The sequence below is a fragment of the Marmota flaviventris genome, chromosome 9 (assembly GCF_047511675.1).
Source record: "Marmota flaviventris isolate mMarFla1 chromosome 9, mMarFla1.hap1, whole genome shotgun sequence".
NCBI lineage: Eukaryota > Metazoa > Chordata > Mammalia > Rodentia > Sciuridae > Marmota > Marmota flaviventris.
The window spans coordinates 31,128,588-31,152,266 of record NC_092506.1 but is presented as its reverse complement, the minus strand read 5'-3'; the positions used below and the strand labels follow the sequence as shown (position 1 = coordinate 31,152,266).

The window sequence follows — 23,679 nt, the reverse complement described above, 5'->3', positions numbered from 1 at the left end:
TCTTGAGGGCTGTTCTAAAGCAACAAGCAGAGCAGCCACAGCCCTTAAATATGGTAGCTGGGTCAGGCAGAGGGCTTCTTGAGGTTTAGGTTTCAGAGCTGCTTTCAACATCCAGAGCCTGCAAGAAACTTGCTGTGATGGAACAAAGCTATCCATTCTGTTGCACAAGATGGTGGACACTGGTGGGGATGGACCCTTGGCCCAGGGCCACAAGAAGAATGAGACAGAGGCTCAGAGGTCTGCAGCCAAGAATGAAGAGAGGAGGCCAAGTCAGCAAAAGGAAGAATTCACCACCTCCTCTATCTCTACCTCCACCTTCCAGCACCCTCTCCATAATGTGGTTCAAAGAAACTTGTTCCATAAGATCTTAGTTAGACCCCTTTCTGGGAGTTCACTACTTCATCTCTATAATGAAGAAATGGCAAAATCTCCAAATATCCCTCTAGTCATAAATTTTGATGATTCTGCAATTCAAGCCAACATCAAATCTTATTCTTATGCACACTCTTGCAGTATTAATACAACCTGCTAGAGACTTAAGGTCAAAAGGCAAACCTGGTGTCCCAAGAATTGCAGTAGCATTATAAAGTCTCACATTTAATGAATCTCAGAGATTCAACCTCAGACAACTAACCTCTGTTATTGTGTTCAAGTAAGAGATTATACGTAATTAACACACTTCTACTTCATGAATTTCAAGGATCAGCTATTAAAACTACATTTCTTACTGTTCAGCATTAAAAAGAAACAAACTATTGATTCGTGTGACATAGATGAATCTTGAAATAATTATACTGAGTAAAAGTAGCTGGACATAAAAAAGTTCATGCCGTCTGATTCCATCTGTGTAACACTTTCTGCCTATAGTGACAGAAGGTAGATTAAAGGTTGCTTGGAAAGGAGGTTAAAGGACCCAGGGGCGATTACCAGGAGTCATGAGGAAATTTGGAGGTGATGGATGTGTTTACTATCTTGATGGTGGTGGTTTCATAGGTGTATATCTATGACAAAAACATGAAACTGAACACTTTACATGTGTGAAGTTAATTGTTTACCATTTGCCTGACAATAAATCTGTTCTTAAAAACATTAAAATTTTTAAGGTTAAAAAAAATTATGTATTCCTTCATTTGTCAATTGCAAGAGCTAATATGTACTGAAATTCAAATGTAACTATTATACATAAGGGGAAAATAGTAAAAGAGGGTGCATGTGTGTGGAGAGAGAAAGAAGAAAAGTCCAAAGCAAGACTGAAACCCTCCCCCCCCCCTTTTTTTTTTTGCAACACTGGAGATCAAACCTACAGCTTCATGCATGCTAGGCAAGTATTTCACCACTGAACTATTAGTCTAGATTGGCTAGACTTGACTAAAAAGTGGTCATCACTTTAGAAAGTAATAAAATGTTATGATAGTATGTATCTTATATTTCTCACATATTCATGGTTCAGGATATTTAAAGTTCAAGAACTTAAAAAAAAACAATATTGTCATTTGTTTAGGTTTCTCATGTCAGCAAATAAGATGCCTTTTTTTTTTTTTAAAGCTTTGCCTGCAACTAAAGTATGCTGTCACCAGTGAACAGTTATGTCTCAGTTACAGGTACAAGATACAATTGGCAATCCTCCTACCTCAGGCATAGTTAACCAGGAAAAAGCAGGAGAAATGAGTATTCACCTTTATTTTTTTTTTTTAATATTTATTTATTTTTTTAGTTATCGGCAGACACAACATCTTTGTTGGTATGTGGTGCTGAGGATCGAACCCGGGCCGCACGCATGCCAGACGAGCGCGCTACCACTTGAGCCACATCTCCAGCCCAGAGTATTCACCTTTAAAAGACTAAATGAAAACTCTTAAAGGTGATGCTTATCAATATTGGTTATGATCATTTGATTTAATTTAAATGGAATAAGAATTTTAGAAATCAATACTGATTCAATCAGTAATTGTGTTCTTTTCTTGCAAATTCCTAATTGTTTTATCTTTCAGTCCTCTCCTTCAGAAAGGAAAGCTTTTAGGAAGCAAGCACTATAACTCAACACAAAAACATGAAAAAAAAAAAAACAAGTGTGTCAGAATGGCCCAAACAAAACTCCCTTGTTCTGCAGAGATCTGTGGATTCAAAAAGATTATCAGAAGACCAGCTCAGTTTATGTAAGAGCACATACACACTGTTAGTGAGATATGCAGAACACTTTCTGTCTCCAAGGCACTGAACTGGGATGCAGCATGATTAGGGTCATTATGACAGTGGGCTTTGCTTGTCCAAAGTCTAAAATTGACTTTAGATTTCTTCTTTTCCAGGTAGTGAGGTTTTCAAAGCCAAGTTTCAGGGCACATGGTGACAACTTTTGTGGGATAGGCTGACAATTCCAGCTATATCTCAAATTCAATGAAGGACCCCTTTATTCGGGAGTAGTAATTGAAAACGCAGACTCTTAGAGTCAGCGATTATGTCTCATCTTCCTGTCATTATATAAGTACCAATGGAGTGCAGTGGCACATGCCCTATAATTCTAGCAGCTTAGGAGGCTGAGGCCTGAGGGTGGCAAGTTCAAAGCCAGCCTCAACATAGTAAGGTCCTAAGCAACTTAGCAGGATCCTAAGCAACTTAAGGAGACCCTGTCTCAAAAAAAAAAAAAAAAAAAAAAAAAGAAAAGAAAAGAAAAGAAAGTGCTGGGGATGTGGCTCAGTGGTTAAGTACTCCTGGATTCAATCCCTGGTAACAAAAAAAAAAAAAAAAATGTAGACTGGGCCAGAGTACCACTGAGTAAGAAGATATAAATAAGGAAGATAAAATGTGAAGTCATTTCTTCTGGGATGGTGGGTGGTAAGGGGGCAGGACAAAGTATTTGCAGTGAACATTTCCTTTATGAGTAATAACTCCAGGGTATGCTTATAAAGAAGCACTCCTCCCCCGTTTTAGTCACTTGCTTTAGGTTGGATGAATCCAGCTCCAATTCTATAATAAACCATGTGATTTCCTTAAGCCAGTCACTGTGCCCTAGCTCCCCTGGGTACCATGATCTTTCCAAAATAGGCCCACAATATAGTTTAAGACAACTAGACATGAGGAGACATGGGGACATCTGGACAGGGGAGAGTTTCCTTTCCCACCAGTGGGAGGACCATGAGACATCCTGTTCTCCAAAAGAGTGGTTATGAGGACTAGAGGTTTGACCTGGCTAGTGGTTTTTTGTTTGGGTTTGTCTCTTTTAACTGAAAGCAGAGAGCTTGGAGCTGCCAGGAATTCACTTTGTGGATAATAAAATCACTGCAAGAATGGGAGTGTAGCTTAGTGGTAGGTAGAGGGCTTGCATAGAATACACAATGTCCTAGGTTTGATATTAAACAAACAAATAAAATCAGTACATCACAGGGCAGAGAAAAAATATGGAAAGAAACAAGTTTTTAGTTGAAATTATTTGAGCTGTTGGATTAAAACATACCCTGAAGTCAATTCTACTGCACTTCCCTTAGGTAAACCATTAACCCCTCCTTCATTGTTTAAATGAATTTTTTTAAATGTGAACTTTAAGGAGTTCTTAGTAATCATTGATTATTTTATGAGTTGTGGACAGACCTAAAGATTCAAGACAAAAATGGTCATAATGGTAAGTTTTTATGTTATGGAAATTTTATCATAAATTGTTAAAATGCAACAACATCTGGAAGGAAATGATGCCCAAGTTCATGTATCTGGAACTCCTGAATACCCTGAGGTCCTAGAACGGTCACACTGTTATTCCAAACCCACGTGTTCATAGTCCTCCAGGAAGACATTTTTCTACCTTAATGCAGTAGCTTTTGTTGTTTTATTATTTCTAGGCCATTTGGGAGAGTGCTAGCTTTCAATTAGGTACTTATTCTGTACCAAGTACTGTGCTGAGTAGTTTCTGTGTATTATCCAAGTTTCTTTTTGTAGCTACTATGATTACCACCCCCAATTCTATAGCTGGAAACACTGAGGGTTAGAGGAGGTAAGGAACTTGCCTATGCTCACGGTTGGCAAGTAACAGGACTAAGATTTGAATTCCTTTGGGACCACGCTCAAGGGTAAAGGCTCCCCTATTAATGTTAGTTATTGGTGGAGGAAGCCAAAAAGGCTGGTCCAAAGCCTCTGAGGCATACAGAAGCTCTAGCCAATGTTTCCTCCTCTCCAGGCAACAAAAACAGAAAAACAAACAGTGGGTTACTAGCACATTTACTTCTGCATCAATTATATGGAACCCTAGAATCGTTTATTTCTGATAAGAAATTTCCCAAACAATTCTGCTTTGGGCAGGAAAGCAGACAGCTTCTGCATTTGCTGCTTTCAGATTGTCATTGTATATGCCAGATTGTGTCAGCTGTGGGTAAAGAAGATGGGGGTGGGGCAGGACAAGAGTTGGAAAGGGGGACTGAAGAAGAGACTTTACGGATTCTGTCTGACTTAAAGGCTGTGGGTTTGGACATGTGCCCTGAGAACAAAGGTGAATGTGAGATGTGGCATGAGTTGCTCTCCAAAGAGATGGACTGGGGATGCCCCAAATTCTAGAATGGGCTGATTATATAGCAAAGAATAGGTAGAGACTGGTGTCCAGATCTCCAAGTCTGTCAGGAATGGTCTATCAGAATATCCAGGCTGGGACTGTTAACCAAATGTCCTTTCCAGAAAAAAATTGCAGGGAGAAATTGTTGAAATTGCTGCTAAATGTGAGCACAAGGAAATGTCAACAGCACCTAGTATTTGAGATTCATTTGGTGTGAAGTACCATGCAAGCTTTTTTTTGCATTATCTCATTTATTCATCTTCTGCAAGGTCTATATAGGTGAGAAAAGTGAAGCTGGGAGAGTCAGTTAGCTCACCAAGATCTCTAGTCTCTCTAACTACAGATACCTGACTCTTAATATGATTTCCATGGGGGAGGAACTGAGCTGAGACCTTGAGACTGGGAATAGCATTTTGGCTTGTTGGTCCATGTATAGAAGCCTGAGACTGCTATGGTTTAACACTTATCAGAGTGGGACAGACTCTGGAGAATTGATTCTCTGAGTAGTCATAACTTTCATAATTTGTCAAAAAAAATAATTGCTAAGCTGAGTGCAGTGGCACATGCCTGTAAACCCAGCTGCGCGGGAGGCTGAGGCAGGGGGATGGCGAGTTCAAAGCCAGCTGCCCCAAAAGCTAGGCGCTAAGTACTCAGTGAGACCCTGTCTCTAAATAAAATACAAAAAAATAGGGCTGAGGATGTGGCTCAGTGGTCGAGTGCCTCTGGCACTCTACCCAGGATGGCTGGAAGATTGGGTCTGGTTGGCATGCTTTTCTTTTGCAGTCCTGGAGATGGAACCCCTGAGTTCAATCCCCAGTACGCACCCTCCAAAAACATTGCTGAGCTGTAATGGTAGCTGATTATCATAAATGATAATGGCTTTGAAACTTTTTCCATCTTTTGCATCATATGTAGACAAACTGGTTCATTTGACAAATGTTCACTGATGTCCTACTATGTGTTAAGCATTGTTCTTGCATCTAGGAGTATAAAAGTAACCAGGATATTTCCTGTCTTCAGGGAGCTTATCATTTACTGGGAAAATAAAATACTATGTGCCAAGTGCTAACATAGAGGTATATGAATAACTCTGCCACAGAAGCGTTACAAAGATAATACTACAGCTGGGTTGTGAAGGATAAGAACGCTTCCAGAACAATACAGGAAGAAAAATTCTAGGCAAAAGAATTGGGGTCTGCAAGTATGTGAAAGAATGCAGTCTGTTTCCAGAATAGTATCATAATTTCTGAAGCTAGAGCATGGGCTGAAGAAGGATTTGGTAGGAGAGGAACAGGATGGAAGAGGCACAATTCCAGAACAATTCATATGTCAAAAGGACTTTAAAATATATTCTCAATATTTTTTTTTGATTGGCTGAGAGGTAAGAACAGGGTACAAGATTTGTATATCAGTTTGTGTGTAATCAAGAAGGAGAAACCATATAATAATTATAGCATGAAAGTTTAATATAAAAAATTATCAACTGTAACAGGGGACTGGAGTAACAGAGGATCAAGTATTAAGAAGAGAACGCTAAGGAATGTAGGAATAGCAAATATATCATATAATAGCAATTCTTAAATAACTAACAGCCATTAACCCTGGGCTGAGTTAGATGAGGGATACTGGGGATTGAAATTGATCGAATTGTGGGTTGTTGTTTTTTTAAAAAAAGTTGTAGATGGACACAATACCTTTATTGTTTATTTAGTTTTATATGGTGCTGGGGATTGAACCCAGGGTCTCACACATGCTAGGCAAGCGCTCTGCTAAGAGTCAGCCAAGTATATGATGCATGGCATTTTTGGTTGAAAGGTGACTCCAGCAAGCCATTGAGATGATATGATTATGTTAAGATTTGCATTCATATGGATATTGGACTCCTGCTGTTCACCTCGGCCTGCTAGGGACTCCTGGAGAGTTCCCATTGGTTGGGGAAGTACAGTAGGAGGGAGTTCCGGGGGAGGAACTTCCTCTGGAGGGGCCGGGAGAACGCCACATGGGTGGATCAGCGATCTTCCCGGGGGCGTACAGAACATTGGCGGCAGTTTCAAAAAATAAAGTTTGTTCCTGCTTGAGTGGCTCATGATTTTGTGCCTAGCCAGACTGCGGCATTTGGTGGCCTGTACGGGGAACTCCTGAAGCTTGGAGGTGAGTAAAATTGCTCGCCCCTGAGGGAAGGCGACAAAATGGGTGACCATTTCAAAAAACAATGTGTTCTTGTTTTGATTTATTTTGTTTTTGTTTCAAGCTGCCTATCCCTAGAATTTTCTCAGGCAAACTGGGAAAAATGGTTGGCTCAAGGTTTGAAGTTGTTCGGCCCTGAGAAAGAGAAATTGATACAACTATTCTTTGTTCCGTTTTTGTTTCATTCTGTTTCGGTTTTGTTTTATGCTATCTTATTGGGTTGCATTACCTTTATAGTAGATTAGAAACTAGTAAAAAACAAACCAAAAAACTGTGAAGTAATGTTTTGAACAACCAACAATAAAAAATTTAAAAAAAAAAAACTGTGAAGTAAATTGTTAGAGGTCCAGACTGTGGTAGAAAACATGTTAGGTCAAGCAAAAGAGAAGGTCTCTCGAGCTAGTCAGACAGAGGAAAATTTGAAGAAAGAAAGCTTAGAGGAAAAACAACCATCAGGTGGGGAATTACAACAGGAGGCTGCTACTAACTCCGTTCTATCACCAGAGGGCGTAATTCAACCAACAGCTCCATCTACAGCTGAGCGGCCCTCAACTCCTGTAGTTGATGGATGGAATCCTGAGGCAGGACCCCAAAGATTAGCATGCCCTGTACTTGAGCAGGCAGGAGGGCAACGAATTCACCGTGCTTTAGATTTCAAAACAGTGAAGCAATTAAAGGAGGCTGTAACAACCTATGGGCCGCAAGCACCTTCACTGTGAGCATGGTCGAATCCATTACCAACTTAGACATGACGCCAGCAGATTGGGCTAACATGTGTCGATCTGTGCTAAATGGAGGACAATATTTGTTATGGAAGGTTGCCAATGAGGAATTTTGCATGGAGACAGCTAGGCGAAATGCAGCAGCCGGTTACCCTCAAAGAAATCTAGATATGTTATTAGGAAAAGGACCTTATGAGGGTCAATGGTAACAAATTGAATATGATCCTGGTGTATACCCACAAATTGCTGTAGATGCAGTTAGGGCATGGAAAACTTTACAGGGGCATGGAGATTTACAAGGATAATTATCTAAGGTAATACAAGGAACTAATGAACCTTACGCTGAATTTGTAGATAGGCTTATTCAAACAGCTTCTAGAATATTTGGAGATACAGAACAGGCAATGCCATTTATAAAACAACTGGCTTATGACCAAGCAAATCGTTGCTGCAGAGAGGTCATTAGACCATGGAGACATGAAGATTTAAACACATATATTAAATTATGTAGAGACATTAATGAACAAGGGCAAGTCTTAGCAGCAGTACAACAGGCTTTAGATGCCAGGCCAAAAACATGCTATAATTGTGATCAAACAGGACATTTTAAAAGGAGTTGCCCCATAGGAGGAGGGTTTAACAAAGGTAGGTATCAAAGGAATAGAATACCGGGTATTTGCCCACGATGCCGTAGAGGGAAATATTGGGCTAATGAATGCCGTTCTCAAACCACCATAGATGGTATTCCATTATCAAAAAACAGACAAAAACCAAGTGTTTACCCACGATATCATGGAGAAAGGCATCAGGCTCCATTGCCAAAAAACGGACTGGAGGGCCCAATGCTCCGGGGCCCAAAACCACAAATATACGGGGCAATGGAGGAACCCAGCAGCACCATCAAGGTAGTGCCCAGGACGCATTATCCATTAAATCCCTCATCAGACAAACTAGAGGGAGCACAGGGTTGGACATCTGCGCCTCTGCCAGAGCAATACTAACTCCAGATATGGGAGTTCAAATCATTCCCACAGGAGTAAAAGGACCTCTTCCCCAAGGAACAGTAGGCTTATTATTGGGACGCAGTTCTTCAACACTAAAAGGACTTATGATAAGTCCTGGGGTAATTGATCCCGATTATGAGGGTGAAATAAAAATTATAGCTAGTTCTCCAAGAGGTATATCAGTAATTTCACCAGGAGATAGAATAGCACAGTTATTAATAATACCCAGCCTGCATGATAAATTTTCCAGTCGTACTGTAGAAAGAGGTTCCAAGGGATTAGGCTCCACAGATGTATATTGGGCTATGCTGTCTTTAAATTTAGATTCTCACCCCATGCTAAAACTAAATATTCAAGGACATGACTTTAATGGGCTACTGGACACAGGTGCTGACCTTAGCATCATATCTCGTCAAGAATGGCCAAAACATTGGCCATTACAACAAGCCACTCAAACGCTTCGAGGCCTAGGAGTGTCAACTAATCCCCATAGAAGTGCAATGGTATTAGATTGGAAGGATCCTGAAGGATGTGAAGGAACTATACAGCCCTATGTATTGGATCATCTTCCTATAAATTTATGGGGACGAGATGTCCTAGATCAATTAGGTTTGACATTAACAAATAACATCAATCCTAATGTGCCCACTACTAGGGCTAGACAAGGCTTTAGGAAAGAAAAAAGATTAAGAGAACAAGAACAAGGTATGACAGCACCAATTCAAATATATCAAGAAATAAATAGACATGGATTGGGTTTTCAGAAAGGGCCACTGAGACAATCAAAATTACTTGGAAATCAGAAAGACCAGTGTGGGTTCCTCAGTGGCCCCTGACTAAAGAAAAGATACAAGTAGCCCATGACCTGGTCAAACAACAATTAGCGGAGGGACATATACAACCTTCTGTATCTCCCCATAATACTCCCATTTTTGTCATTAAAAAGAAATCTGGTAAATGGAGATTACTGCAAGATTTAAGAGCCATTAATAATGAGATGGTTATTATGGGACCTGCTCAATCAGGGATTCCCCAATTGTCTGCTTTACCAAAAACCTGGTATGTTTTAGCTATAGATATTAAAGATTGTTTTTTTTCAATTCCAATTCATCCCGAGGATAGTCCACATTTTGCATTTACTATCCCTGCACTAAATCATGAAGGTCCTGATCAGAGATATGAATGGAAAGTACTCCCTCAAGGGATGGCTAATAGTCCAACTATGTATCAAATTTATGTTAACAAAGCAATCCAGCCACTTAGAAATCAAAATCCTGAACTACAAATATTTCACTATATGGATGATATGTTATTGGCACATAAAGATAAAAACACATTGCTAGAATGTTATGCCACACTTACAAATTTATTAAAAAATTATAATCTAGAGATAGCAATAGATAAAGTACAATTAAATCTTCCAATTAATTATTTAGGAGTTCTATTATCCTCAACCATGGTCGGTCCACCAAAAATTCAAATACAAGTAGATCAACTCAAATCACTTAACGACTTTCAAAAGTTATTGGCAGACATAAATTGGATAAGGCCTTATCTAGGCATACCAACAGGAGAGTTGGGACCTTTATTTGATATTCTAAAAGGTCCATCAGATCCAAATTCACCCCACATGTTGACGCCTGAAGCAAGAAAGGCATTAAAAATCATTGAAACATATATGGAAAATATGCATTTGGATAGAATTGATATAAGTTTGCCTTTATTATTTATTGTACTACCAACAAAAAATATTCCTACAGGAGTATTTTGGCAAGAAGGTCCATTATTGTGGATACATTTATCTTATTCTCCTAACACTATTCTTACTAGGTATCCTGAGGCTGTAGGACAATTAATACTCAAAGGAATAAAAGCAGCAAAGGGAGTGTTTGGGATTTCTCCCAATAAAATTATTACTCCATATACTATGGATCAAATTGATGAGTTAGCTAATGAGTTAAATACTTGGGCAATAATCATGTGTAAATCTAATGTTTCATTTGATAATCACTTACCATCTAATCCTTTGTTGTCTTTTTGGTCTAAGCATCCTGTAGTTTTTCCAAAGATGACAAGAAAAACCCCTATCATGAATGCTCCAAATATATTCACTGATGGGTCAAATAATGGTACAGCAGCAGTAGTTACCCCTGATCAAACTTTTACATTTTTAGTACCCAAACAATCAGCTCAAAAGGTAGAGCTTAATGCAATATTACAAGCTTTTATGATGTTTAAAGATTCTGTATTTAATTTATTTTCTGATAGTCAGTATGTAGTTAATGCTATAGTATCCCTTGAAGATGCTGGTAGGATTTCCCCTTCTTCTACTGTTTTCTCTTTGTTTTCCACTATACAAAGTCTAATCTGGGACAGAAATGATCCATTCTTTATAGGACATATCAGGGCACATACAGGATTGCCTGGAGCCCTTAGTTTGGGCAATGAATTAGCAGATAAATCTACACATGACATACATATTTTCTCCACAATAGAAGAAGCTATAAATTTTCATAAAAGTTTCCATGTCAGTGCTAATACTTTACAAAAGCATTTTAAAATAACTAAAGAACAAGCCCGACATATAATAAAACAATGTCAAAATTGTGTGACATTTTTACCATAAGTTAATCTTGGAGTCAATCCTAGAGGACTGATACCTAACCATATTTGGCAGATGGACATCACACACTTGCCAGAATTTGGAAAATTAAAATATTTGCATGTTACAGTTGATACTTCTTCCGGATTTTTGATGGGCTCCCTTCATGCTGGAAAAAAACTAAAGATGTTATAGCTCATTGCTTACAAAATTTTGCCACTGTGGGCGTTCCAAAACAGTTAAAAACAGATAATGGTCCTGGTTATGCTTCTACCTCTTTTAAACAATTTTGCTCATCATTTGGCATTACTCATATAACAGGAATTCCATACAATCCACAAGGACAAGGCATAATTGAAAGAGCTCATCAAACTATTAAAATGTACTTATTAAAACAGAAGGAGGGAATTGGAAAGGGGTATATATCCCCCAAAGATAAACTTAAAATAACCCTTTTTACTCTAAACTTTTTAAATTTGGATTCACCAGGGCTTAGTGCTGCGGAAAGACATTTGTATCCAAAAAATGTACATAAGCCTAAGGTACTTTGGAAGGATATTCTAACAGGACAATGGAAAGGTCCTGACCCAGTGATTGTCTGGAGTCGGGGCTCTGTTTGTGTTTTTCCATAGGGAGAACAGCAGCCGATTTGGATTCCAGAGAGATTAACCAAAACAATTTCTACAGACCAAAAGGAAGATGATTTGACTCAAATCCATAACAGCTGATATCCAGAACTCCAGCTTGGCTATTCTTACATCTGCAACAGTGATTAACCAGGATGCTTTTTTCAATATCTATTTTATTATTGCTTTTTCCCACATCATAACGTTCTATTTTATTTTTGAGCTCATACAGACCTAGGTTAATGTTTTTCTGATCAGTTTTATTTTTTGACTGTGGTGTTTTTAAACATTGCAATGGAGATTTCACCTAGGTAAAGCTACAAGGCCTTTACTATTGTCTTATGTGTTGTATGTTACGTGTGCACACTTCTGTTTTGTGTTGTATGTCTGTATGTGCGTATGTCCATATATCATATATGAGGAGTGCTCATGAATATGGATCCGAATTTTTTTTATTATTCACGTGATTTTAATAGTTTAATTTAATTTGGGTAAACAGCTGTTGAGGATTGTTTTAATATATGAACAAATAGGAGGTTAACAGATCTGTTTGTTTACTTTCACCTTTCCTTTTCATTATATTTAATAATTCTGTTCAGGATAATGTAAATTGTTCTAAAAATTGTTTTCTTAGTACCTGTTGAAATGTTACATATTTTTTTTTAGCATCATTGTCAGAATTCCTATTTTCATCCCAGTGCCGGTGAAGACAAAGATGAAACCAAACTACAACTTCTTCGAGAGTTATCACAACAAACTGTATAAACTGATACATCAATGATTAATAACTCAACAAGTAATGCTCAATCAATGAGTTGATTTATTTTGGGAGGATATGGACATATTGATAGATTCCTCCGCTTTGAACTGCTTACAGAACTTGCCTGGACTATGTATCACTTGTATGCATTGTGATCTATCTGTTGATGCAGCGAATTATGGTAGTGCTAGTGTATCTTTGCTGATGTGTCACCAGTGATGCAATTTTTCCTAGGAGCCGTCAATTGACTTGGTGTTGTGGCATTTCTGTATCCTCCTCCCTTCTACTAGTGATGGTCTAATTTTGGGGGCCAACAGAGGTGAGGCAAAGAACCTCACCCCCCCACTGGCACCAAGGCCAAATTTGGGGGCCAACAGAGGTGAGGCAAAAAACCTCACCCCCCCACAGGTGCATAGGCCTATCCACAAGTATGGCTATATGCTGGACTGGTAATCAGTGATGGGTATGATCCATTTGCAGTGGTATCAACCTAAGACAGGAGGCTGATGCCTAGAGGTCAGTTTTCTGATGACCGGTAAGAACCATATGTTGAGGGCTGGGGATATGGCTCAAGCGGTAGCACGCTCGCCTGGCATGCGTGCGGCCCAGGTTCGATCCTCGGCACCACATACAAACAAAGATGTTGTGTCCACCGAAAACTGAAAAATAAATATTAAAAAAAAAAAAAGAACCATATGTTGAATTGGACAAACCTAACAGGCACGGTCCCTAGCCACATTGCTTGTTGCTTAATTAAACAGAAGGGGGGAGATGCTAAGAGTCAGCCAAGTATATGATGCATGGCATTTTTGGTTGAAAGGTGACTCCAGCAAGCCATTGAGATGATATGATTATGTTAAGATTTGCATTCATATGGATATTGGACTCCTGCTGTTCACCTCGGCCTGCTAGGGACTCCTGGAGAGTTCCCATTGGTTGGGGAAGTACAGTGGAGGGAGTTCGGGGGGGAGGAACTTCCTCTGGGGGGGCTGGGAGAACACCGCGTGGGTGGATCGGCGATCTTCCCGCGGGTGTACAGAACATTGGCGGCAGTTTCAAAAAATAAAGTTTGTTCCTGCTTGAGTGGCTCGTGATTTTGTGCCTAGCCAGACTGTGGCAGCGCTCTACCACTGAGCTACAACCCCGGATCCCCAATTGTGTTTTTATTTATGTGTGAATATGCCACAATGAAACCCACCATTCTGAAAACAGATTTTTTTTTTTTCTTTTTTCTTTTGCAGTCCTGGAGATAGAACCCAAGGCCTCACATGCTAGGAACATACTCTCCGGTAAGCTACATCACTAGTCCCGAAAGACACCATTCTGTGTAATGCAACTGAACCAAATTAAAGAAAAAAAGAAAGAGTTTTAGTAGTTGGTCTCCAAAGTTGGTTCCATGAACCATTCCTTCCAGTGGCCATGCTCTTGCATAGTCCCCACCCACAAAGAATCCCGGATGGCTTTACTACTTGCTTGAACCAATGGAATGCAATGGAATGCAATGGAAGCGATACTGGGCCTCTTCTGGGCCTAAGCCTTGAGACTCTGGTAATTTCTGCATCCTACATTGAGGAGCTATGAACTGCCATAAAAAGAATTCTGACTGCCCTATTGGAAAGACCACACAGGGAAAGAGATGCCCTGACACTCTATAGAGAAAGTGGCCAGGCCCTCTCAGCATGCCAGCCAGACCCAGTCTTCCAGTCATCCTGGGCATGATGTGAGTGAGCCCTCTGAGACATGGTAGCTTCATGGAGACCCCAAATGATTACAGTCCCTGCTGGGATCCCAAGGAGCAGGAGAACCAACCAGATCAGCCCAATCAACCACAGAATTGTGAGAGCTTTTTTTTTTAAAAAAAAAAAAAAAAATTACTTTAAGTCATTAAATTCTGTGATAGTTTGTAATGAAACAAAAGATAACTAGAAAGAGGCATCACAAAAATTATCAGAGAAGCCAGGCATGATGGTGCCTCTCAAGTTAGGTGGGAGGATCCCCTGAGTTCAAGACCAGCCTGTGCAACACATCAAGATCCCATCTCAACAAAAGCAACACTATCAGAAAGATCATCCATCCAAACATTCTCATCTGGCATGAGTTTATTAAAGACCTAAGAGTTTTTTCAAGAACACAGATTATTTGGGGGCTCGAACAGAAATAGGATTCTGGTCTCAACTTTTAGTTGAATATTCTTTTTGCTATGTCCTGAAGTATGAAGAGAGGAGCCTTAACTGAGGGTTTTTTTTGTTTTGTTTTGTTTTGTTTTAATGATGAAGAGTAGTTTTGCTTGAACAGAACCATACAATTACTTGGGCTTTAACTTAATATTCATTTCATAAAAGTTGTCAATTGAGTTTTTTCTTACATTTCTAAGTTTAATTTATGGATCTCATTTTAATTATAAATTTAGCAATGGTTTTTAATATTCAGTTGGTTAAAATTTAACAGAGTAAATTCTCCCAAATAACTACACGTGCTCCTTGACTGAGGATGGGGTAATGTCCCATAAACCCATCAGAAGTTGAAAATACTATAACTTGAAAATTCACCTAACACACCCAGCCTGCAAAACATCATGGCTTAGACAAGAACTTCAGTGTGATCAGAACACTTTCATTAGCCTGCAGTTGAACATCGGAAGAGTTTTTATGATATATTTAAAGCCTGGGAAAAGGTCAAAATTTAAAATTCAAAGTATGATTTCTATTGAACTCGTATCACTTTCTCAACATCATTATAAAGTTGAAATTCATAAGTCAGGGACTGGAAATATAGCTCAGTTGGTAGAGTGCTTGCCTCACATGCACAAGGTCCTGGGTTCAATCCTCAGCATCACCAAAAAAAAAAAAAAAAAACAAAACCATAAGTCAAGCTATTTTGGGGCTGGGGTTGTGGCCACTGGTAGAGCACTCACTCGGCCACTGGTAGAGCACTCACCTTGCAAAACCTGAGTTTGATCCTCAGCACCACATAAAAATAAATAAATAAAATAAGGGTATTGTGTCCAACTACAACTAAAAAATAAATATTAAAAAAATTAATCAAGCTATTTTAAGTCAGGGACCATTTGTAGTAACTAATAATATTATAAATTAAATTTGCATAATACTGCCCCACTTCCCCAAGCACTTCAAATAATTTACAGGACAGACTTGCAACTCATATTTGCAAAATCTTCTTAAACACTTAAACAATTATTGTAATAAATCAAATAATTTTATGTAATAAATCAGCTTCTCAGAGAATCTAATTCTGTTAAAAATTATCTAATGTTCTTCAGTTTAAAATGACAAATCTAAATAAAGATAAAACAAGATAATTTATGAGATTCTTTAAGATAAGACTGGCTAATTTGTGAGATTCTCTAATGTGCTTTAGACTCTTAAATATTAGACATAACATTGGTCAGAATACTCTAGGTCATGCTGTAATAACAAACATTCCAAAAAATCTCAGTGACTTCACATAACAACTTGATTTCTCACTCACACTAAATATTCGCTTTAGATTAACTGAGGGATCTGTTCTAGGTCCTGCTCCCTGTGGGACCAAGGCTGATGCAGAAGCCACTAAATAAAGCATTTAAGGTAGAGGGAGAAAAAGAGTATGCCAACTTGTGTGTTAGGTCTTAAAGCTTTTACCCCAAAGCCATGCGCATTATTTCTGCTCACATTTCTTCAGCTAAAATAAACAAATACTTACCCACCACTAACTCCAAGCAACCAGGAAAGTAAAGTTTTTAATCATATTTCTTAACTTATAATAAAGTGGAGACCTAGAAATACTTCATAAAAATATCACTAACAGGGGCTGGAGTTGTAGCACTTGCTTAGCACATCTGAGGCACTGGGTTCGATCCTCAGCACCTTTTAAGTCAGGGACCATTTGTAGCAACTAATAAAACAACCATCACAGACATGCCAAGTAGGAAATGTGTATGCGATCATGAGAAGCATAACACTAAACTTAAATTATGTTATTGGTTTGACATGCCCAGTAGTGTGTTGAAGAAGCCAGTTTGTACCAGCTTGTTAGCTGATTGTTAAATTTTCAGGAAATTTGCAAGCCCGTTTTAAAGTCATTATTAAATATTAAATTATGTAGGGCTGGGGTTGTAGCTCAGAGGTAGAGTGCTTGCGTTGCGCATGTGAGGCCCTGGGTTCGATCCTCAGCACCACATAAAAATAAACAAATAAAAATAAAGTTATTGTGTCCATCTACAACTAAAAAAAATTTTTTTTTAAATTTAAAAAATAAATTATCTTAACTTATCATTAAATAAGTAACATTTAAAACAAAAGGCTAACAAATACCCAAACACATTATTCTCTAAATATTCAACTACATTCTACTATTGTCTGGGCTCTGAAGGTTATTTACATCTGTTGTATCTGTAATGGTACAAATATTTTATAATAGTCTTCTGTTATACATCTCTTCCAAACTCTGTTCAGTGACATCTTATTGTTAGTCTACCTAATTAGGGATGGTGGAAATATTGGTTTTCCATTGCTATGACAAAATGCTTGACAAAATACTGCATACATACAAAGAAAAGAGATTTGTTTAGCTCACAGTGTTGGAGGTTCAAAGGGATGGCACTGGCATCCACTTTGCTCTGGTTAGGGGACTCTTGGATTTGTCACTTGGTAAATAACATCAAGGTGGGAGTACCTGAGAGAAAGAGAGGGGGAGAGAGGGAGAGAGAGAGAGATCACATGGTAAGACAGGAAGCCAGGGAGTCTGAGGAGGGGCTGGTCTTGCTTTCTTTTAACAACCATCTTTCAAGAACTAACCAAGGTCCCACAAGGACTATATTAATTCCTTTCAAGGGCAGCACTCCCACTAGGCCCCACCTCTAGAAGTTTCCATCACCTCCTACTTTGTCACACTGGGGACCAATCTTCTAACACATGAACACTTCAGGGATAAACCACATCAAAACCATAGCAGTGGGAGTGGTTACACTATGGAAATCAGCAGATACCACAAGTCAGGGCTTGATTTATTGTTATGTTGATTGTCTAGACTCAAAAAAGTGATGGAGAAAATGTTAATAATACAGTTTAAAGTATGTGGTATCTATAATGGCTTTGTTGTGAATGGCACAAAAGATGGAGGGAACATTCTTCCAGTATTCCAAAACTACCGTCTTGGCTGGGCACAGTGGTGCACGTCTGTAATCCCAGCATCTTGGGAGGCTGCAGCAGGAGGATCATGAGTTCAAAGCCAGCCTCAGAAAAAACAAGGCGCTAAGCAACTCAGTGAGACCCGGTCTCTAATAAAATACAAAACAGGGCTGGGAATGTGGCTCAGTAGTCGAGTGCCTGAGTTCAATCCCTGATACCAAAATAAATCAATAAATACTATCATCTTACTAGGTAAAGAAGTGGCTCATGTCACTGAGAAACAAGTGGAGTTTGTTTCATTTTTTCTCACTGATTGATGTAAAGGAAAATGATTGACACTGTCCATATTGAAACTAGGCTTGCCACTTGTAACCACTGTAAGAGTTAGGCAAAAATCAACAGAAGTATTTTGTGACGATCAATTTGCCCTATAGAATTTTAAATAAAAAGCATTATATGTCTTATTTGTAAGTTGTTTTTATTACATTAAAATATAAACATATGCACATATATACATATAAATGTATTTACAATATATGAGAGACACACACATGTTCTAAGAAGATAGGGAAAAACAGTTTTTCCTATCCTGCTATCTCCTCTCATACAGTCACTCAACACTTCTGACACCAGATGGGAGGTAGATTCCCACACACCAAGCAATTCTGCAGATTTTCCAGAAGAATAGCTGGGTCTCCTCTAATTCAATTCATTTCTAACAGTTCCTAAGGATAATGTCAGATCCCACAGGTTGAGGCCTCAGTCCCATAAGACTTCCCCCACCCCAACTTCGGATACTAGTCCCAAGCACATATTGTGATCTGTGCTTCTAACCAATCAGCCATATAGTAGGGTTCTCACAATCCTTTCCTCAGGTTCAAAGGATACAGGTGAACAACTAGATAAAAAGATACATGGGGTAAGGTGTAGAAGTATCCCAAATGCAGAAACTTCCCTTCCAAAGTTCAGGTGTTTGCCAACCTGGATGCTCTCCAAAACCAGTTCTTTGGGGGGGTTTATGGCACCTTCATTACCTAAGCATAACCATGGACCATTGGGGATTAACTCAACTATTAGTACCTTTTCTCTCCCTACAGGTAAAAGGGTGGGGCTGAAAGTTCCCACCCTCTAATTATACAGTTAACTCTCTGGTGATCAGTTCCCATCCTGCCACTATCCAGGAACCACTAACAGACAACTCCCTAGAACAAAAAATGCTCACTCAGAAAATGATACTGTTCTTAGGAGCTCTGTGAAAGGATCTGAGGACAAAGACCAAACATGGAAATGAAAAGATTCTCCTAGTGCCCCTACCTATGAAATGGGAACAAAGATAAAATATATATTTCACAATATTACACATGTGTATAAACTTTTCCCCCAGAGCACCGGTTGTTAAACATTCACCAGCATATTGCTCCTACAGTCTTAATATACCTTCCTGGACTTTTAATCTCCTGCAAAGGATTAAGTCCTCAACCTTTGTAGTGTAAACGTTGACGTTAATGAAACCTTCCAGAGTAAGCCTGAGAGACACAAAATGCCTGTGGCCAGAAAGACAATAATAATTATCATCATCATCTTCCTCCTCCTCATCATCACTGTGGCAAAACTTCCCACGAAGATAAAAAGAACTTGAACAATGGGCTCCCTTTTGCATCATGCAAAAGAAAACTGAAGGTTCTAAGTCCATGAGAAGATTCTGGGTTTCAAGAAATGAAAGGGTCAATGACGCTGAAGAGCTGTGGCAGAGGGAATCCAGGGTGATCTTGGTTGAGAGCACCCTGGGTATTGACTATCAGTCCAGATCTAGAGACTACCCTGCCAGAGTTTGTGTGTGCAGAGAGGCCCGGCTCCAGGGCAACAGTGTTAAGCTCAGGTTTCAGCTGAGCAAGCAGGCAGCCATCTAGGAGCAGAAAAAGCCAGGCTCAAACCTTCAGTCTAATATTCAGCTTCAAAGCTTTGGGAGGCAAGCCGTGCTAATGCCCCAATTTCAGAAGACTTTTGGCTCTAAGTTTCAGTGTTAGCTGAGATTTGTTTTCTAGCGAGGTAAGAGAAGCTTAATTTTTAAAAAGGAAGAGGGAAAGGGGGAAGCGGTGGAAGACCAATCTTAAGCTGGGTTCAAATCCAGCACCATGGCAAAGAATGTGACAATCAGTTTTAAGACAGAATGGAATGATAATGAGGGTTCTCACCTATACAAATCTTATCAGGTTGCCAAAGGCAGTGTCTCACCAGAGGTAGGGAGATAAAGGTAGAGAATGTTTCCTAAAGGAAGGAAGGTACTTAAAACATAGTCTTTCTTTTAATTAAAAAATTTTTGCCTTCTAAATTTAGGTCCAACATCAGACAACTCAGACACTCTAATCTAAATAGTATCTCTAGATCTTAGCTAAGTTATTTAAATCTCTATATCTCTGTTCTTTATTATTGGTAAAATGGGGAGAACAACACTTACCTTGCTGGGTTGTTGTGCAAATGGGACCATATTTGAAGAGCTCAGCATTTAGTAGGTGGTCAATAAGTGGTAATTTTAATTATTTTTACTTAGGCCTCTCAATCAGAATCAGACCAACAGTGTTTAATACTAGATTTTTTTTTTTAAGCATAAGAAAGTACCTGACTTTTCTTAGGACTTATTTCTTTAATATTTTCCTCTAAAATTAGTAACTGCTTTAGTAATGATTTTGGCAGAAAGGTTATTTGGGATGTTATTAGAGTAGGTTACCTAGGATTTGAGAAAAACTGTCTGGTTGAACAGGTACCATCTTCATTCACATTTTTATATTACCTAAATTTCAAACATCATGTGTAGGAAGAAATAAATAGCCTCTGAAGGACTGTGCAAGGCAAATGTATAAAAATATCTGTATACTTTGGGAAAAAGTGCCCCTGGCTATTCTGATATGTGTCCATAAATATTTATTTGAATGAATGGATGTCCAATCCCTCAAGCCCCACAGTGAAGAACCTCTGGGAACATATTCAAATTCTATTGCCAAGCTGTGTTTACTTGCCCTAATTTCCAGTTAACTTTAACTTGCCCAGAGGGTATGTGGCACTACACTTTCACAGACCTTCTAAGGATTCCTGGTGGGTCCTTGGCTCTGCCCTAGCCCAGAGCCAGAATATACACAGGTATTTGTGGGTTGCCCCACTTGTTTTCCCACAGTCAATTAAAGGGAAGGACCCAATATAAATCCAGTCTCATTTTTTTTTTTTTTTTGGTGGTGGTGCTAGGGATTGAACCCAGGACCTCGTGCATGAAAGGCAAGCACCCTACCAACTGAGCTATCTCCCCAGTCCCAATCTCATTTTGAGAAGCATAGAAGTGGGATTAATTTTGCTCTTTTCATGAGAGCAAACCATGTGTTAACTTTGGGTTGTCAGCCTCTTTTGAAGACTCCACAGAGATTGTTGTATCCTTTTAGGACTCTGGTGCCAGAGGGGGAATTCCACCCACAGTCCCCAAAGATTGACTGGGCTCTGACTCAAAATGCCACTGATTTCTCTACTGTACTTCCTCATTTTGTTCAGACTGAATTTCTCACATTCTTCTTCTTACATTCTAGTGTGTCTGCCTGAAGCACTGGACCCATGATTTGCCTCTCCACTAACAGGATCTCAGCAAATGATAGTCAGAAGTGATTCATGGAATTTCACTAATGTTAGGGGAGAGTGAAAGCTGAGAGGTGCCTTCACACCCTCGCATCAACAATGATGAGCTTGCAGCTTTGAAATTCTGGAGTCAAGGTTCACAAGATCCCAGAATTCTAAACCAAGTGTCATTGAGGCTACTCTTGTGAGAATATTCCAAATTTCAGTTCTACAACCTCTTTCCAAATATTTTTGAGGAAAACTCTGGAATCCTGCTAGTCAACTGGGTAAGGTCTTAGAGCATCAAGATTAAAGGTATTGACATAATTATGACTTCATTTATACTCTAGCTTGTGAAGTCTGAGACCTGAGAGTTATGGGTAGCTCTATGTCATTGCTGTTCTAGTCTAGTTGTCTATGCCTAGAAGTCCTTTTCTAGAAGTCCTTGGTTGCCACAAGTACCACTGCCACTTGTTAGCAGAGCCAGATTATATCACTGCTGAGATTTCACAGGCTAAACTCTGACAATCTCGCCAGGGTGCAACTTTAGTCTGATATCTAATTCCATTGGATTTAGTATAAATACTCTTCGATTCACAAGGCAGTAATGCTCTGTGATAGACTCCTGAAAGGGATGTTGCATGTCCCGTCCGGCAGGACACATCAACGTGGGCAGCGAACCTAGATGGGGAGGAATGAAGGGACAAGAGACACAGAAGGATGACAGCAAGACAAAAATTCTGATCAAGCTGCAAACTTTTATTGTTCACACAGGGGTATTTATATGCTGGGGATGGGGAAGCTCTCTAATCAACAACTGCTGGATGTGGGTGGTAAAACTGCCAGGTGCAAGATGTCTGATGATCCTGATAACCGCAGGATGTTCCAGGGAGATAGGTGGCTGCAGGATGTTCCAGGGAGATAGGTGGCTGCAGGATGCCTCCCAGGCAGGATGTCTCCCAGGGGGCTGTCAGGCTAATCTTTGAAGGAGAATTTCCTTCTAGTCCCTGACATCTCCCCCTTTCTTATATAAAATATTTGACCATACTTTACCGGCCATGTTTTTAGGGGGTGATAGAGGCTCTGTTCCTCTAGGAGGCCTTAGAATATCTCCTGATCTGAGCGAGCGTCTTCACTAGGAGATTTCGTGGTGGCCTTGGCATGTTTTTGGAGGAGACGGCTTTGAGGGGGAAGCATGCCAACCGCCATGCACCAGAGCGTGTCACTCAGAGGTCTTGGGTTTTGGGATCCGTGGATCCATCCTCCTGCAGTCCTTCCTGCACCCTCCGTCATTATGGCCTAACGTCCTCACTCCATGGGTGAGTCCTCCCCCAAGCGGAGGAGCCCATGGAGGAGTGAACCCTTATGGCAAGGGCAGAAGATGGTTGGTCAGAGCTGTTACTTATACTTTTATATAAGAAAGAGAGATCTGTGGGGATGTAAACTTAAGAAATAAGCCTGAGAGAAGGGTAGAACATCCTTTTAAATGTTGGCAGCGCGGTCTTCCATCTCCAGATGATGATAGTGAACCTGTATGGGCTTAGAGGCCAAAATATTAATCTGTTCTTTAATAAATTGTACCAGCCTGTTTATAATGCAGGGTCCTATGGACACCATTAAAAGCAAACCCAACAAAGGGCCTAATAAGGGAAGAAGGTAGGGTAAAAATCCATTAAGCCCAGTCCAGAGGGGATTTTCAAATAGTTCCCTTCGTCTCTTTTCTAGATCTTCTTGAAGCTGCTTAATTTTAGTGCGTACTATGCCTGATTTATTGGCATAAAAGCAGCATCTTTCCCCTAAGGCCAAGCAAATACCTCCCTGGTTAGCTGTCAGCAAATCTAAGCCTCGTCTGTTTTGAAGGACCACTTCCGCCAGGGAGTCTATTTGGTCCTGTAAATCTTTAATAGTTCCTGATAGAGTTTGTACATCATCTATAAGTTGTTGAGATAGGCGACGGTAAGAGTGTATAGCCGTGCCTAAGCCAGCTGTACCTGTGCCCACAGCAGCTGTTATTCCAAGGCTGGCAAGGAGTGGTAAGGCCTGTATTGCCCGCCTGTGTCTTTTGACTAAGGTGTCTAGGCTAGGAATGGGTAGAGGTTCATCTCCTGGGACAATAGTTATATCAGGGAGTAATAAGGCAAGAACACAGCCACCGGTCCAATTCGCTGGAAGCCTGGGGAAGGCTGAGTTTCCTCCACACATAAAAACTGTGCCATTGGGGGGACAAAGAGATGGGGTGGGTGAGGAGTAATTTTTTACTGTTGAGCAATTTCCAAAGGAAGTAACTCCAACATCAATATCATAGGTATTATTCTGCATCGTGCCTAAAAGACATGATGTAAAAGTGCCTATAGGCTGTACTTTAAAAGGAAATCCAGGTTGGCATGTATTATCACTGTCTATGATAGAATTAATAGCAACTGCCATAGGCATGATTGCCCCTGTTGTCATGCAGAGCCAGCAATCACCAGCAAGGGTGGGGTTGGAATTATTAAGCAAGGAGAAGGTAGTTTCCAAA

At 39.7% G+C, this 23,679-nt stretch overlaps 1 protein-coding gene across 5 annotated transcripts in view; it reads right to left on the bottom strand.

Moving 5' to 3' along the window:
* Positions 1-23,679, bottom strand: part of LOC139706869 (endogenous retrovirus group K member 7 Gag polyprotein-like) — a 150,894-nt gene that overhangs the window by 105,263 nt on the left and 21,952 nt on the right. For 4 of the 5 annotated variants that reach the window (XR_011708541.1, XR_011708543.1, XR_011708540.1 and 1 more), the window contains exon 3: positions 17,011-17,109. The exons of the other annotated variant lie outside the window; for it this stretch is intronic. The gene's annotated coding sequence lies outside the window, so the exon portion shown is untranslated. The remainder of the gene's footprint in view (positions 1-17,010; positions 17,110-23,679) is intronic. 5 annotated transcript variants of the gene reach the window in all.